The sequence below is a fragment of the Lissotriton vulgaris genome, chromosome 1_1, assembly GCF_964263255.1.
Source record: "Lissotriton vulgaris chromosome 1_1, aLisVul1.2, whole genome shotgun sequence".
Taxonomy (NCBI): domain Eukaryota; kingdom Metazoa; phylum Chordata; class Amphibia; order Caudata; family Salamandridae; genus Lissotriton; species Lissotriton vulgaris.
Window position 1 is genome coordinate 537,453,149 of NC_141685.1, and position 16,022 is coordinate 537,469,170.

General features: G+C 44.3%; 1 protein-coding gene across 6 annotated transcripts in view; it reads right to left on the reverse strand.

Annotated features, from left to right (window-relative positions):
• FNBP1L (formin binding protein 1 like) overlaps window positions 1-16,022 on the reverse strand; it is a 659,713-nt gene that overhangs the window by 314,769 nt on the left and 328,922 nt on the right. The gene's annotated exons all lie outside the window — the stretch shown is intronic.

Sequence of the window (16,022 nt, forward strand, 5' to 3'; positions counted from 1 at the left end):
CTACTTATTGTTCTGAGGACTAGTGCGCAGAAGGGCGAACCCCTAGCACCGGTAGGCCTTGCTGAGGTCGACTTTTACACGGGCCTCCTGTCTTTGTTCCTCCCGTATGAGATCTATCAATCCCTCCATATCAGACCACATTTGTCGGTCATAGCAGCCAATGATGGCTAAAACATTAGCAGCTCTAATTATTTCTGCTGCCATAGAAGAACATTTCTTCCCCATAAGGTCCATACAACGTCCCTCTCTGTCTGGAGGAGTGGCAATAGTTGTTGCGGGGTTTTTCGAACGCCTCTGTACGGCCTGAGATATGACCAAATCTGGTCTCGGGTGTCCTACAAGGCAAGATTGACTGTCCTCTGGAGCACTGTATTTTTTGTCTACACAAGTTAGCACCGCCGGTATGAATGCTGGAGTCATGATATTTACGCCCTCCTGTCCGATGTAATTGATAATAGGAATAGAGTTTATGACCTTTTAGTGTCTTCTATAAAATCATGCAAAAAACAGTCTGTTAGCTTGACAGTAATAGGTAGCTGGAATCTAGTGGCTGAACTCTGCATCAAATTATGAAATCCTCCGAAGTCTTCAGGAGGAGAAACAGAGGGCAAGTGCGGAGGTGGAGATGGTGTCTGGATTATATAATCATCCCAGGGATCAGGAGCATTTGCCTGATCAGGCAATTCGCCTTCCTCAACTTCTTCATCCGAAGAGAAAGTGTCCTGGTGTCCAGCGTCAGGTGGACCCGGTGCAGGAGTCGGTGTACTAGGTATAGTAGGCTCTACTTGAGGAAGTGCGTTCTCTGTCGGAATTTGCTGGATGAGGAAATCTTTGACGATAATACGCCAACATGGCTGCAAATCCTGAATAAGTGCTGGAGGCAGATGAACCATCTCTCTTTGGTGTGCTTCCTGTCTGTGATGGAACTGAGAGGTATGACTTGGAGCCATATATTGTTCGAGATAATAATGTCCCTCCAAGTACTCATTGTCATCATCAATGTCTTGGCATTTAACATTGAGCTCAGATAGACTATGAGCTGATCCGTATGGACCCTCATCATCCTCATCCTCATAATCCTCCTCCTCCAAGAAACCCTCTAAAAGGTGGCAATAGAGGAGACAATTTACTAAAGTCCTGAAAAGGCTGCTCAAAAGGCCTTTGTAATGTCTTGAGCTGAGAAACTCTCGTTGGCGCGTGCGTAGACGGTGCACAAATCAGTATTGCAGGAAGGTCACTCGTCGACGGTCCTGCCGTCGACGATGGTAAGATAACGGGCGCACTCATCAACGATTTTGTCTGGGAGATCCAAGTCAACGGGCTCGTCTGCAGCGGTGCCACCGTCGGAGCTGTCGCCGTCGACGGTGAGTTTGTCAACGGTGTGGTCATCGACGGTGTCTTCACCGATTGATTCTTCGTTGGCGATGGGTCGTCGACAGACTTAGACGATGGCCTTGTCGTAATAGTGAATCTCGTTGCCGAGATAGGTTAGGAATTAGCCCTTGTTGTGACGGTTGCCGTCGACAATGGCGTTGACGACGTAACATATCGTCGACGATGAATAAACAGTCATCGTCGACAGATTTTTTTGAAGTATTTTTTACTTACAGAGTTTGTGGAAGATGATCTTTGAAGCTCTGTAAGAAGTGTAGAAGGCGGAGACTATGTTGGCTTAGAGGAATGTTGAGAAATCCTCTCTTTATAAACAGGTTTATCCTGGAAAGGTTTAAAGTGTTTGCTTCCCTCACCTAAGGAGCTTTCTTGAGATCTAGCCCTCTTACTAGATGTGGAATCTCAGTCCTCTTCCTCAGCCGAAGGAGGACGTTCTTTAGAAGACTTGAGCCATAAAAGTAATCTTGCCCCTCTATCCCGGAGAGTCTTGCTGGGGAAAGGTACGGCAGATTTGACGGTCTTTAGCCTCATGTTTAGGGTAGAGGCTATAAAGACAATCTTTATGTAGATCATCCACATGGACCCTCTTCTTCCTACAGGTCCTGCAGGAGCGGCAGAGGCCTTTTTTGTCAGACATATTTGTTTGAAGAGCTGAAGAGAAGAAAATGAATATCACTCAGGGAGACTCCCTTCCACACGACGTGCAGTGAAAATCTGAGAACTGCTTCTATTGGGAGTGTTTCACAGGATGCTGGTAGCTGATTGGTTGGAGCTGACTTTTGGTCCTTTTCCTATAAGGACGTAGATAGGCTACAAAGGTATAGCCTTTGGCCTCTTTTAGCCTGTTCATTACTTATGGCACTACTTTTGTATTTTACCGTGGAACTCCCATCTCGGCGATGGGGAATGATTCAGGCATGTGAATCTATGAAAGATTCCCCCATACTGGATAATGTGAATAGGATCAAAGTTTTGTTGCAAATTTTTTATGTTAAATTGAAACACTCACAAAAATAAGGGCGGCCAAAATAGTTTTTGTGGGAACAAATATTAAAATACTTTGAGTATTTTGTAGCAATTAATTAATCTTTAACTTCAATTAACCCCTTCGATGCTCATGACGGAACGGTTCCGTCAAGAGCATCGGTTGAGCTGTGCTCATGACGGAACCGTTCAGTCATGAGCCCGTTGGCTCATTAGAAACTTCAGCACAGCGCGAAAATTCGCGCCGCGCTGAAGGTGTTAATTATCAAAGGCAGAATTATAAAGCAATGCTGCATTTGTCTTGCTAAAGTAGACCGCTAATTTATTTATTCATTTTAACATTTACCAGGCTCAAAATCCTTCAAAATACACATTTGGATAACTTTGCATGGAATGGTCGACAGCAAACGTACACATCAAGTTAATAGGATCTACCCTGTCACCAGAAAAGGCTACTCTTGCATTTAAGTAGATAGATTATTTCTCATTATCAACTTGTGGTAAGCCTACCAATGTAAGGTGGGACTGGAAACTGTTTATTTATAGTTTTGTATAGCACGTGCAAGAGCCAGACGGTGTCAGACCACTTTTCATAAGTTTCAAGACCAATGTCAGAAAAGAACAAATAGAAAAGATACATAAATGTAAGTCACTATTAAGCAATAAATACAGCAAGAATGTGGTTTAAATATACATAATAAAGCCACCACACAGAACAGTATGTAGAATTGAGTCAATAAATGATGCAAAAGCATGGATCATAAATAGCCAGGGGAGGAAGATGTAGCTTGGGGCCTTCCATGCAGTGCTTAATTTGAGCCTTTGGTTTCCGGTGCTCGGCACTGGCACTTAATTGTCGAAACCCGCACTAAAAACAGCTGCAGTTTGTATAATTTAGAGATGAGCAGATCAGCAATTGTGCTTTTTTTTTTTTAGCTTTGAGGGCCTGGAATAGGCTGAATCATCACGCTTGTAGCAGTGTGCAGGTTAGTAGTTGTGTAGATACTGTCACTGGCAGCGCTTGCAGGGACAGTGGGTGCTGCAAACTGCAGAGGCCTCCATTACTAGAGTCTGGGCACTTACTATTTTACAAATTAAGCACTGCTTCCATGACCAGATGGTTTCCACAGTGCAATCTGCACAGTACAAGTCTGGATTACTTGCTTTAAGTCTTATTAACGCAGGAAAAATTTCAAACCAAATAAGTCGGATTTGAAATTGAGCTCCTTTTGCTAAGTAGTTAACACAGGTTTGCAAACAGATTTGTGTCCGGCAAGAACGCTAATGACAACCTAGGTTGTGAGAGCATTCAGAGAGGATTGAATGAGAGTGTGCAACTCTGGGTCGAAATCAGTAGAAATTTAGCTTAGGTTTAATTTGTGGTGAAGCTCTGTAATCCATGATTAGTGATTTCTAAGGTTGGTGTTAGATAAGCAAGGTCTTCTGGAGAGGTTACGTTTAAATAAGGTGGAGTGTCGTCCGGATAGAACTAGAAAGAAATGTTGGAGATTGACAGAAGACAGCCATGGGGTCCCATGTACAAGTTGAAGAGAGTGGGTGAGACTATGTAGACTTAATAAAAAGGTTACGAGCAGTGCTTAATTTGAGCCAGTGGTTGCCAGTCGGAGCCAAAAGCACTTATTTTTGGGAACCTGCACATATCTTTCCACATAACACATTTCCAGAGAACAAGAGAGAAAACAAGCATTTGCAATGCAATAGGTCTCGCATTAGGAAAGTTTGAGCTATTAGTCTTGTAAATGACAATTTTTTTATTTATGTGTTGGTTTTGAAAATAGCTAAATTAATAGCTTTGTCATTTACAATGCCAATAGTTATAACTTTCGCAAATGTGATACCTATAACCTGGGGTTGAGCTGAGAGATGCTGTGGTGGTGCCGAGTGGTGCTGTGGTGGTGCCGAGTGATAATGTGGTGGTGCCGAGTGATAATGTGGCGGTGCCGAGTGATAATGTGGCGGTGCCGAGTGATAATGTGGCGGTGCCGAGTGATAATGTGGCGGTGCCGAGTGATAATGTGGCGGTGCCGAGTGATAATGTGGCGGTGCCGAGTGATAATGTGGCGGTGCCGAGTGATAATGTGGCGGTGCCGAGTGATAATGTGGCGGTGCCGAGTGATAATGTGGCGGTGCCGAGTGATAATGTGGCGGTGCCGAGTGATAATGTGGCGGTGCCGAGTGATAATGTGGCGGTGCCGAGTGATAATGTGGCGGTGCCGAGTGATAATGTGGCGCTGGGGTGGTGCTGGGGTGGCGCCGAGTGATGCTGGGGTGGCGCCGAGTGGTGCTGGGGTGGCGCCGAGTGGTGCTGGGGTGGCGCCGAGTGGTGCTGGGGTGGCGCCGAGTGGTGCTGGGGTGGCGCCGAGTGGTGCGGGGATGGCGCCGAGTGATGCTGGGGTGGCGCCGAGTGATGCTGGGGTGGCGCCGAGTGATGCTGGGGTGGCGCCGAGTGATGCTGGTGTGGCGCCGAGTGATGCTGGGGTGGCGCTGAGTGATGCTGGGGTGGCGCTGAGTGATGCTGGGGTGGCGCTGAGTGATGCTGGGGTGGCGCTGAGTGATGCTGGGGTGGCGCTGAGTGATGCTGGGGTGGCGCTGAGTGATGCTGGGGTGGCGCTGAGTGATGCTGGGGTGGCACTGAGTGATGCTGGGGTGATGCAGAGGGCAGAAAGGCACAAAAAACCAGTTAACCGTGGGTAGAAGGCCAGAAAAACAAGGGGAAAAAAGAGTAACAGAGGGCAGAAGGGCACAAAAAACGAGTCTAACAGAGGGCAGAAAGGCACAACAAGCAAGACACTTTTCTATAGCATTAGAAAGCATCTATGTAGCTTCTTAGTGGGCATGGTGTAAAACGCATGATCACATTTATTGAAACCTGACTGCTTGGTTATTTCTTTTCTACCGCATTTCACCCCATGCAAGTTTAAAAGCAACTTTTGGGCAACCGGGATTCTCTCCTCATAATAAAAGGTACACTGCCTTTCAGTAATGTAGCGACAGGTACAGCAGATTGTTGTGTGTGCTGTCTACATGATTTTATAAATTGCAACAACAAAACCCTCTTGAGGTGATTCATTGGTATGCTTATGTTATGAGCATGGCCTGGCATTATTGGGATTTTCAGAGCCCCAGGCTTTGTTTTGGTGCTCCTATGCCTTAGCAACAGGGCCATTACTATCGCCAATAGGTGGCCTTGAGGGTGTTTAACCTTTTATGATGGATGCACCAGCCACTTCATCACCTTGCTCTGCCACATTACAGTCCAATGCTGTGACCCTACAGTCATTTGAAGAGTGTGTTTGAAAACCGGAGCCTGTGGAGGGAGAGGGCTGCAGGAGTGGGGAATGGAAAGCAGCAGGCTCTGCCATGGACAGCTGAGCAGTCGTGCTCATAGAGAGACTACAGGGATCCGTTGCAGCAGGAGCTCCATCACAGAGAGGAATGCTGCAACCAGCTAGCCGGCCTCATGAAATGCTTGAGCAGGGTGGGGAACGGGACGAGAAGAAACCGCAGGACTGTTTAGAGGGAAAGGGGTGGGGGTCTACTTTTCACTGACAAAGCCCCTGCTAAGGTCCGTATTGTTACGCCCGAAACCTGCTCACCATGGGTGTCCACTCCATTTTGATCCAGAACTGAGAATATAATTTGAGCCCTTGCTACAAAAAAAATTTCCAAAGCTCACACCGTTTGAAGTCCCTCATTACCCTCCTCCGTGCTGGTATAAACAATAAACATTGCTAATGATAACAAAAAAAATCACTCGTTTTACTTTCCCTAGTTTGTCTCCTTTAAGAACCCGGAGTACAGAAAACCACTGAGAAGGCACAGCGACACCCAAGGGCAGCAGAACATTCACAGCATGAAACTAAACCGCGGGTGGAAATACTGGCTTTAGCAGGCCATTTCCGGGGGAAAATAAAGATCACTTCTTCACGTTTGCAAACGTACTAGCGTTACTGAATGATTTTTTAAAAATTTGCTTTGTAGCTATTCTAGTGTACGTTTAAGCATTTGCACTTATTTACATATCAATCAGGAGTTTGTTAAAGCGCAACTACTCACCCGTAAGGGTCTCAAGGCGCTAAACAATCTTCGCCAACCTAGATGATGGTTCAGCTAAGCAAGGCGCTCCTGAAGCGGCAGCCGCGATTAAAGTATGTTCACTGGGCTTACAGGGAGCGAGAAGCCTGTCGCACTCTCTGCAGCACACACAGAACATTCCCTTCCAAGTGCATAACACTTAATAAGAATGAACTCAATGGTACTTTTATTTACCTACAAAAGATGAACGGCTGAGTCGGCCCTACAGGGTATACAAAGAGGCAGCCAAAAAAGGATGGCTGGAAAGGCCGGAATCAATGGTTTATAACTAGTGGGCAATCCCCTGGCAGCATTCCGCTCCATCATTTTAGCTGGAATGAGTCATTACAGCAGGGGTCCAACCATATGCAAAATAATGCTTGTAAGCAGAGAACCAATAATAAGCAAATCAGCCACGCATCAAAAGTTTTGGTGCGGGCCCGGGTTGCTTGGAGCCATCCTCTGGGAAAAGGAACACGATTTGGCCTTACTGGGCCCCCCGTTAATGGGTGAAATAGAAGGGTTGAGCACTGCAGAGCACACACCTGGCACTTAGGGAGTCTCGCAGCAGGGCCAACAAGAATGTGTTTTAGAAACTGAATACTTTTCTAATATTTTGTTAATAGCATAATAGCAGTCTTTTTTTTGTATATTTTTGGATTTTATAAATGTTTTTGATTTGATGGTCATTGCAGTCTTGATGTCACTTGCATTTCTCTTTAGACCTTTAGCAGAGACACTGTCGTCTTTATCCTGCCGATTTTTGTGCTCTGATTTTCCCCGTGTTCGTGGCTATCTGTGTCTGCTTAACACTATGCTCAACCTTAAATAAATAAATAATTAAAAATTCAGTGCGCAGTATTGAAGGATTACTATTAGGCTGTCAGACACTCGAGTTTACGGCGTGGAGGCAAAACGTAGGCACTATTGAGACTAGCCTGCTTGACATACAAAAACAACCCAGAAGAAAGAACGTAACAACGAAATCTATACTGCCAAGGTTTCAAATTGCTGTGTGTGACATTCAGATTTTTTTATGTAATTATTTGTTAAAGTGGGTTGCTCTTGGCATTGCTGTGGGGAGGAGAATTGCGAGACACGGCCTGGCGGCTGTGAAAAGTGAAGCAGGGGGCGGGGAAGCGGATCACTTTGAAGTGAAGCTCTTGGAGGCAGTCGGCTCGGGGAGCAAATGGTAAGCGCATGCACGAGCACATGCACTCTACGAAATCCGCGATTGTTTCAGACCTTGGTTTAGCCTCATTCTCTCGTCCTATTATTGCTTGCGCGATTAATAGGACGAGACCTAAAAAACTAACAAATTGGAAAGACAGAGGACGAGAAGGAAGTAAAAAAAATTAGAAAGGGAGCCAGCAGGAAAATTTAAGACTGACTGCCTTGGTATTCCACGTGCAGATGTCGGCCCCGGGCTTCTGAGCACAGCTTCGGACACCGGCATTCACTTACACAAATTAAGCAATGGTTAAAAGTTGAAGGGGGTGTTCTAAACTTTTATTGTTTGAAAGTATTTATCAAAGAAGGAAGTAAATCAGCTAAAGACTATCCCACTAATTCCCACGCTCATCGTGGATCTCCAAAGGTTTGTGAAGATAGTTAACCACATCAAATGCCTCAGACATCAAGGATTCTAAAAAGGGAAGAGTCCCCTTTATCAAGGCCAAGGACTGCATCTTCAACAATCCAGAGCATTGCAGTCTCCGTGCTGCAGCTCGCCTTAAAACCTGATTGGAAGTTATCAAGAAGGTAGTTTTCATCGACTCATTTGCTGCTTTCAACAGCTTTGGGTAGGAATGGGAGAGTATATATTAGATGGTAGGTGTTTTGAGTCAGTATCTGTTTTTTCGGAAGTGGAGTTACTTGGCCTACTTTGAGGCTACACCTAACAGAGCACTGAGAAACATACTTGTCTAGCAGGCTGACCCAGAACACCAGTACAGTCATGCTGATTCAGGTATTTGGTTAAAGAAGTGTATTCAAGGTCTTAATTTTGCAATGATACTGGGAACATCCAATTGTCAGATTTCTCTGAATTCTGTCTAAATGGACGAGTATTTTGATCTTGAATCAGATTTTAGGGGAAGATTGGGTCAAGGCAAGGGAGTTTTCAGTTCTGTCCATTTTCTCTTTGCAAAATAGGGCAACTTTCTCGAAATTGATCTCAGAGCTATTATTAGGCATGGCATTGGATGCTAACAGATTGTTTGACAAAGTCAATCAGCAAATTTTTATTATTTTTTGCAATGTTGCTCTTCAATAGTACAAAGAAAGCTTTGGCCTCAAAGATGATTTTTTTATGCATTGTGTGTTGGATCTAAGTTTTGTAGGCTCTCAATCGATGGATTTAGATGCAAAGTCCCTGCCACAGTGTCATGGGTTTACGTCTCCAGATTCAGTTCTTTCAATAGTAATCTTGCAGATTACTTGGTTTTGAGTCGTTTTAGTTTATTTGACGAGATGCTCTCGTTCTTGATCATAGTGAGGTTCAGTATATTGATCTGCCATGCTAAAGACCACTTGAGTTGTTGAATGCCTTGAGTTGAGGATACTTTGTTGAAGTAGGAGGCTAGGTTGAGGTCTTTATATTCCCTCACTCATTGTTTGTGCTTTCCCTGTTGTCCTTTGATTATTAGTTTAGACAATGTGAGGGACAGGAAGTAATCGGACCAGTCAACTTGGGTATGAAGATCTACCATTGTCAAATCACGGGCAATTTAAAGATCGAGAATGACTCCTTTCTCATGTGAGGGAGCGGTAAAATTCTGTACTAAATATTGGCCAGTAGGACTGAGTCTAGCTGTTTGACACAGGCGTTATTATGGTCTCTCCAATGAGCAAGATGCTTTAGCCTTCCACTGAAAGACATTTGAAGGATCAGAAGTTCTCATTTTCTACTTTTGGTCTGAATGGAGTCTTAGTGGGTAATCGTCAGACAGCAACCGGATTTCCCAAGTAGGTCATAGGAGACGGGAGCTTGGGGGCACAAGTAAGCCCAGGGCTGTGAAGCATGCTTATGCCAAGTCTCCGTAAGAACAGGAGGTCTAGTTTATTGCTGATAATCAGGTCAGAGATCTCCAGACTGTGTTTAGCAGTGAATCTACAGTCATTAAGGAGGCATGTGCATATATAGAAGACTGCTAGAATATCTAGAAGATTGCTTGGGTTGCAACTTATTCTACTGTGGTATGATATTTAGCTCCCTGATCCTGCACTGGTCGGGTTCCGCTTATCAAACATTGCAGATTCATAGTTCTTTAGAAGGTCTGTGATATCTGTGTATGAAAGATGTGAAGAGGATGTTGATGGGGAGCATTTGCGCACGACACCAGGGAAATAGGTCGATTGGTCTTATGATGCTTATGGGTGACTGTGTTATGTTGACTGGATAAGAAAGATTACTATTTACTTGCAATCCCAAGGTCTATAATAAGCCAAATCAATTCGCTATTAAGTCTTCACAAAACTGGTGCTGTTACAAAAAAGGCACTTGTAGGAATGCGGAAGCAGTTAGGTTAGAAAGAGCCGATGATTATCCATAATTAGGGTTTCTAAGAATTTCCACCTTGACCTGGATGACTCAAAATATATTACCGGATTCATGGATGGCAACTGGTGCCAAGTGAGTAAGCAAATCAAATATTGCTTATAGTGGCTACACTATACTTCCGGTTTGGCATGCTCCTGGTGTTAAAGTGAGTTCAGCATTGCCATATGCCACATTGGACAGGGCCAGCTTTAGTGTTGGTGGTGCAGAGTGCGACAATCATCTTTTGGCGTAACCATCCCCACACCTCCCCTCCCTCATGACCTGCTCCTCTGATTCCCTATCACCGGGAAAAAGTGCCCCTCATTTCTCCATAGTATAATTAACAAGGGGACCCGAACAGGTAGCTTTGGACCTCGGGTGATTACTTATTTTAAAGAACAAAGGTCCTTAGCCTAACAATAGATAATAAAAGCATTTTAACATAGACTTAAATAAGAACTATGGATAGTCTTCCAATGCCCAGCCGGACAGAGGAACATTTATTCGAACAGATGCAAAAAGAATGAACAAAAATGAAAGCAACAAAAAGGATGAAACAAGGGCACAATCCTGTACCGAACGTGAAAGAATAAGACTGAGAGGAAAACAAAGTAACAGGCAAAAATGTTGGAGCAAGTGGTGGCTTACAATACAATACAGGCTTCAGTAAGCTCTAACCAGCAGTTGCCGCAATACAATTTACATAATGAATAAATTGCGGTACTGTTTAGAAAGTAGACGTTTCGATCCCTAGCTTCTAGTACAATGGGATCATCCTAAGGACTAAAAATTACAATTGCCTGATTTGATTTAGACGCCTTATGGGAGGGCTCGTTGTGTACTGAGCCCGAATTGAATGGAACGTGGTTAGTGATGTGGAATCACCTTTGAATTGGAAACTGTTGATCGTGGTCTTGATGGACACGATCACATTCCGTGTGCCCAGCCGGGCACCATGTCTAGGGGATCACGCAAGTCAGCCAGCAATGACTGCTAGTCTATGGAGCTCAATGGCTTCTCGTGTAGGCGGCGATCACGTTCCGTGTGCCCATCCGTGCACGATGTCTAGGGGATCACGCAAGGTGGGGGCAGCAAGCAATGACTGCTAGTATATGGAGAGCTCAATGGCTTCTCGTGAAGGCGGCGTAGGGTCTTCCGTTCCTTAAAGCATGGTACCATCCTTTTTGTTGCTTTCATTTTTGTTCATTCTTTTTGCATCTGTTCGAATAAATGTTCCTCTGTCTGGCTGGGCATTGGAAGACTATCCATAGTTCTTATTTAAGTCTACGTTGAAATGCATTTATTATCTGTTAGGCTAAGGACCTTTAATCATCATTTCTCCATAGCCCTTTTCTCACATGAATTTAATTAGTTTTAAAGCGCTGGAAAGCCTGGTTTTTGTTGTTTTTTTACAGTTTTATATAGCGCAAAATTGACCCGAAGGTATCAGAGTGCTTTACATGAGCACCGGTTACACTACATAAGGACACATTTTTTGCAGGCAAAGGCAGATTACGTGATTTACCCAGAAATCACAAGATGTTGAGCCAACTACGAGACTCGAACCTGGTTCCCTAATTCCAAAATCGGCAGCTCTGCCCGTTTATGTTCTCTCTCCCCAGCTTTACTAATACACTCAACTATCAATATAAAATTAAGATCAGTTCTTTGCAGCAGGCATATTAAACGTCTGCACTACTTTACGGCGAGCCAAAACTGCCACTAGACAATAAATGTCCGATCTCTCCCTTCTAACAATAATCACAAAAGTTATCTTTACATTTTTATTGCTGCCTGAAAGCTGAACACATAAGGAACTCTGCAGCATGTGCTTTCAAATCTGAAGTTATTGCTAAACACAGCCCCCCATATGGTCAGTACCTCCTCCCCTCCTGGTCAGCACCCAGTGCAGCCTCACCGGTCGCACCACCCTAACGCCGACCTCGAACATCGAGTAATACACAAGATATTTTAGTACCAACTGGATCTGACCAACTGGATCTGTAGTATCAGGTCCTTTGTAAATCTCCCTGAAAAAGAATGACCTAATTAAAAACTGACAAACCAAGTTCTTCGATTTCATTGGAAAATCTAATCCTTTTAGAAGTATGATTACATATGACTTAGAATTACTACTGAAATCTTATGACACAGACAGCAAAAACCTGTGTTTTTTTTTTGTTGCAAGAGATGAGTATTAATGAATTTTGATTAGCTGTTCGCATTTTAAAATTCACATGGAAGGCTTTCAGTTAGCTTTTACGATTACTTTTACTTGCGGCTTATTATTAGTGAATACGGACATGGCTCTTTTTTTCAAAAGTTTGAAAGTAGTTATGCAGAAAATTATCAAAGAAAAAATTAAATCCAAATAAAATGAAATAATAAATTACTTAATAAACACATTTTTGAGAAAAATAATTTGCAATATCCTTCAAGGTTTGAAGATTCACTTGAAATCTTGGATCTTAATCAACAGTAATTGTACTACATATTACAACTAAAAATGTTCACTCACACTCTATCGTTGTATTTAATGTTCTTTGTGGCTGTTCAGAATTACTAAAAAGCTACCCATAATCACATCTAGATTGCAGCAGGTGCAGTGGTACTGGGCTCTGACATCTAAGGCCTTCACTGCATCTCCTGCTGCTGATTTTAGATGTTCTGCACAGTGTCGCATGTTCACAGGAAGCACTCCAATTGGATTCTACCACACACCAAGTAACCAGATGGAGTACAGAGTGCCCAGGTCCAGAGGCAGGGTTACCCTGAAACAGTGAGACCCTGGGCAGATCACTCTTCAGACTAGAGTGCCTTCTGCTAAAGGCTTCACACTGTTTCTTCTGACTTGAAAAGGACATCTAGTAATTATTTGAGTTACTGTAGCTATGTTAAAGGCTAGCCTGATTGGCTTTGCCAATGCTTGTTTGTTAAGGAGGCTTGCACTGCTGCTTACTTCTAGTGATTTTAGCTGTAACACGAGAGAGGCCGCCAAAGTTGTTTCCCCTGCGTTTCATGTTATGTGCTCGGAAGGTTTGCATAGCTCCAGTTCCACTGCGGCAAGGTATGCTTGAAGAACCGTTCGCCATCTTTGCGCTGGTTTTGTGATGGACGGTTAGCTGTTGTCTTCCTGTTCTGTGCCAGTTTTGTATAATACAGGATTGCACACCTGCTCTCCCTGCCCCATATCTTTTTCGCGCGGTCGATGTTGCACCTACTGCAAGATTCTTAACTATATTGATGCATTTCCTGTGATGGCATCAGGGTCAAAGGTCATATGACAATTCCCTCATAATACAGAGATCAGATTTTATTGGGATCAAAGAGCGAGTGACGTGTATTAAGACCTGTGTTAATGGAGCATATGATATGGGAGCCCCTGGCAGTCACAGGGCCATAGACACGAATTCATCAAAAGGCCAGAGGAAGCAAAAGACATTTATGTCTATAAACAGAACGGCAACAACGTCAACATTTTCGTTTACTACTTAGGCAAGCACACATATACGCAAACGGTTTGAAATGTAAGCTCCTGGGCTCTTGCTACTTCTAAAGTGCCTTTTATTTCATATACATACTGATCAGGAACTATCACTTCCGGGTTAGGTACGCTGCGTCACAAGGGGCATGGAAGCCTGTTTCCTTTAAATGCTTGGGGTCCCTTGCATTACACAAGTCCACACATTTGCAACAAAAATCAGCCTGAGACTATGCTGAGACTGCAGGATTTTCTTGGTCGTTCTAGGGGTCGGCCTGGTGTAAAGATGTCACAGCGTACAGCAGACCTGTGTCCTTAAAGGTGTTTGTCCCGTCCGATGTGTCAGCTTCACCATCCCGTCGTGTATGGACCCCTTTTCCCGGTGTGCCCGTGTCCTGTGAACTCCGTTTGCAGTAGTGGCCGTCCCGCTTTCTCCGTGATGCAAGGACCGGCAGGGAAGCCATTTTGTATTTTTTGCTTACATTTTCACTTTTTGTGTTTGCTTTCTATGTTTCCCTGTGTCCTGTGAGCTGTTTGTCCCGTCTGAAGTGTCCTGTGTGCTGTTTGTCCCGTCCGATTTGTCAGCGTCACCATCCCGTCGTGTATGGACCCCTTTTCCCGGTGTGTCCGTGTCCTGTGCGCTCCGTTTGCAGTAGTGGCTGCCCCACTTTCTCCGTGATGCAAGGACCGGCTGGTAAGCCATTTTGTAATTTTTGCTTACATTCTCTCTTTTTGAGTATGCTTTCTATGTTTCCCTGTGTCCTCTGAGCTGTTTGTCCCGTCCTATGTGTCCTGTGAGCTGTTTGTCCCGTCCTATTTGTCTTCCCGGTGTGCCCGTGTCCTGTGCGCTCCGTTTGCAGTAGTGCCTTTCCCGCTTTCTCCGTGATGCAAGGACCGGCAGGTAAGCCATTTTGTAATTTTTGCTTATATTCTCTCTTTTTGTGTATGCTTTCTATGTTTCCCTGTGAGCTGTTTATCCCGTCGTGTATGGACCCCTTTTCCCGGTGTGCCCGTGTCCTGTGAGCTCTGTTTGCAGTTGTGGCTGTCCGGCTTTCTCCGTGGTGCAAGGACCAGCAGGTAAGCCATTTTGTATTTTTTTGCTTAGATTCTCTCTTTTTGTGTTTGCTTTCTGTGTTTCCCTGTGTCCTGTGTGCTGTTTATCCTGTCCTATTTGTCAGCGTCACCATCCCGTAGTGTATGGACACCTTTTCCCGGTGTGTCCGTGTCCTGTGCGCTCCGTTTGCAGTAGTCCCTTTCCCGCTTTCTCCGTGATGCAAGGACCGGCAGGTAAGCCATTTTGTAATTTTTGCTTACATTCTCTCTTTCTGAGTATGCTTTCTATGTTTCCTTGTGTCCTGTGAGCTGTTTGTCCCGTCCTATGTGTCCTGTGAGCTGTTTGTCCCGTCCTATTTGTCTTCCCGGTGTGTCCGTGTCCTGTGCGCTCCGTTTGCAGTAGTGCCTTTCCCGCTTTCTCCGTGATGCAAGGACCGGCAGGTAAGCCATTTTGTAATTTTTGCTTATATTCTCTCTTTTTGTGTATGCTTCTATGTTTCCCTGTGAGCGGTTTATCCAGTCGTGTATGGACCCCTTTTCCCGGTGTGCCCGTGTCCTGTGAGCTCTGTTTGCAGTTGTGGCTGTCCGGCTTTCTCCGTGGTGCAAGGACCAGCAGGTAAGCCATTTTGTATTTTTTTGCTTAGATTCCCACTTTTTGTGTTTGCTTTCGGTGTTGGTTTCTCTCTTCCCCCACACCACTCTCTTCCCCCACACCACTCTCTTCCCCCACACCGCTCACTACGTCACCCTCTCTCTCCCTAACTCTCTTTCACTAACACTCTCACTACATCTCTATCTGTCACTACCTCACTATCTCTCACTACCTCACTATACTACACTCTCACTAACTCTCTAGCTCACTACTCAACTCTCTCTCACAGCAACATAATATCACTACAACAGTAACTATCTCTCACTCTAACACACTACTCAAAATTCACTCTCTCTCTCACTACCTCTCTATCACTACATCACTATCTATTTCTAGCTCCCTCTCACTACCTCACCATATCACCACACTCTCTAAAAAAATAACTACATCACTCTCTCACTACCTCACAACTTCACACTCTCTTTCTAAATTACTAATTCACTCTAACTCACTACCTCACTCTCAAATACACTAAGTCACTTACACTCTCTCTTTCACTACCTCACTATCTCACTACATCACTCTGTTTCTATCTTAATACCTCACAACATCACTAACACTCACTACTTCACTCCCTCTTTCAATACATCAATCTTTCTCTATCTCACTACCTCACTCTCCATCACTGCCTCACTCTCTATCTACCTCACTCTCTCCCTACATCACTCTCTCACTCTCTATTTCAATACCTCTCTATCTCGCTACCTCACTCTCTCTCTGCTAATGCAATATGTCTAATGCAATATGTAACACATATGCAAACACTTAAGCTATTGACAATAGAAATGACAATATCATTTACTTGGGGATAAAAAAAAAAAATA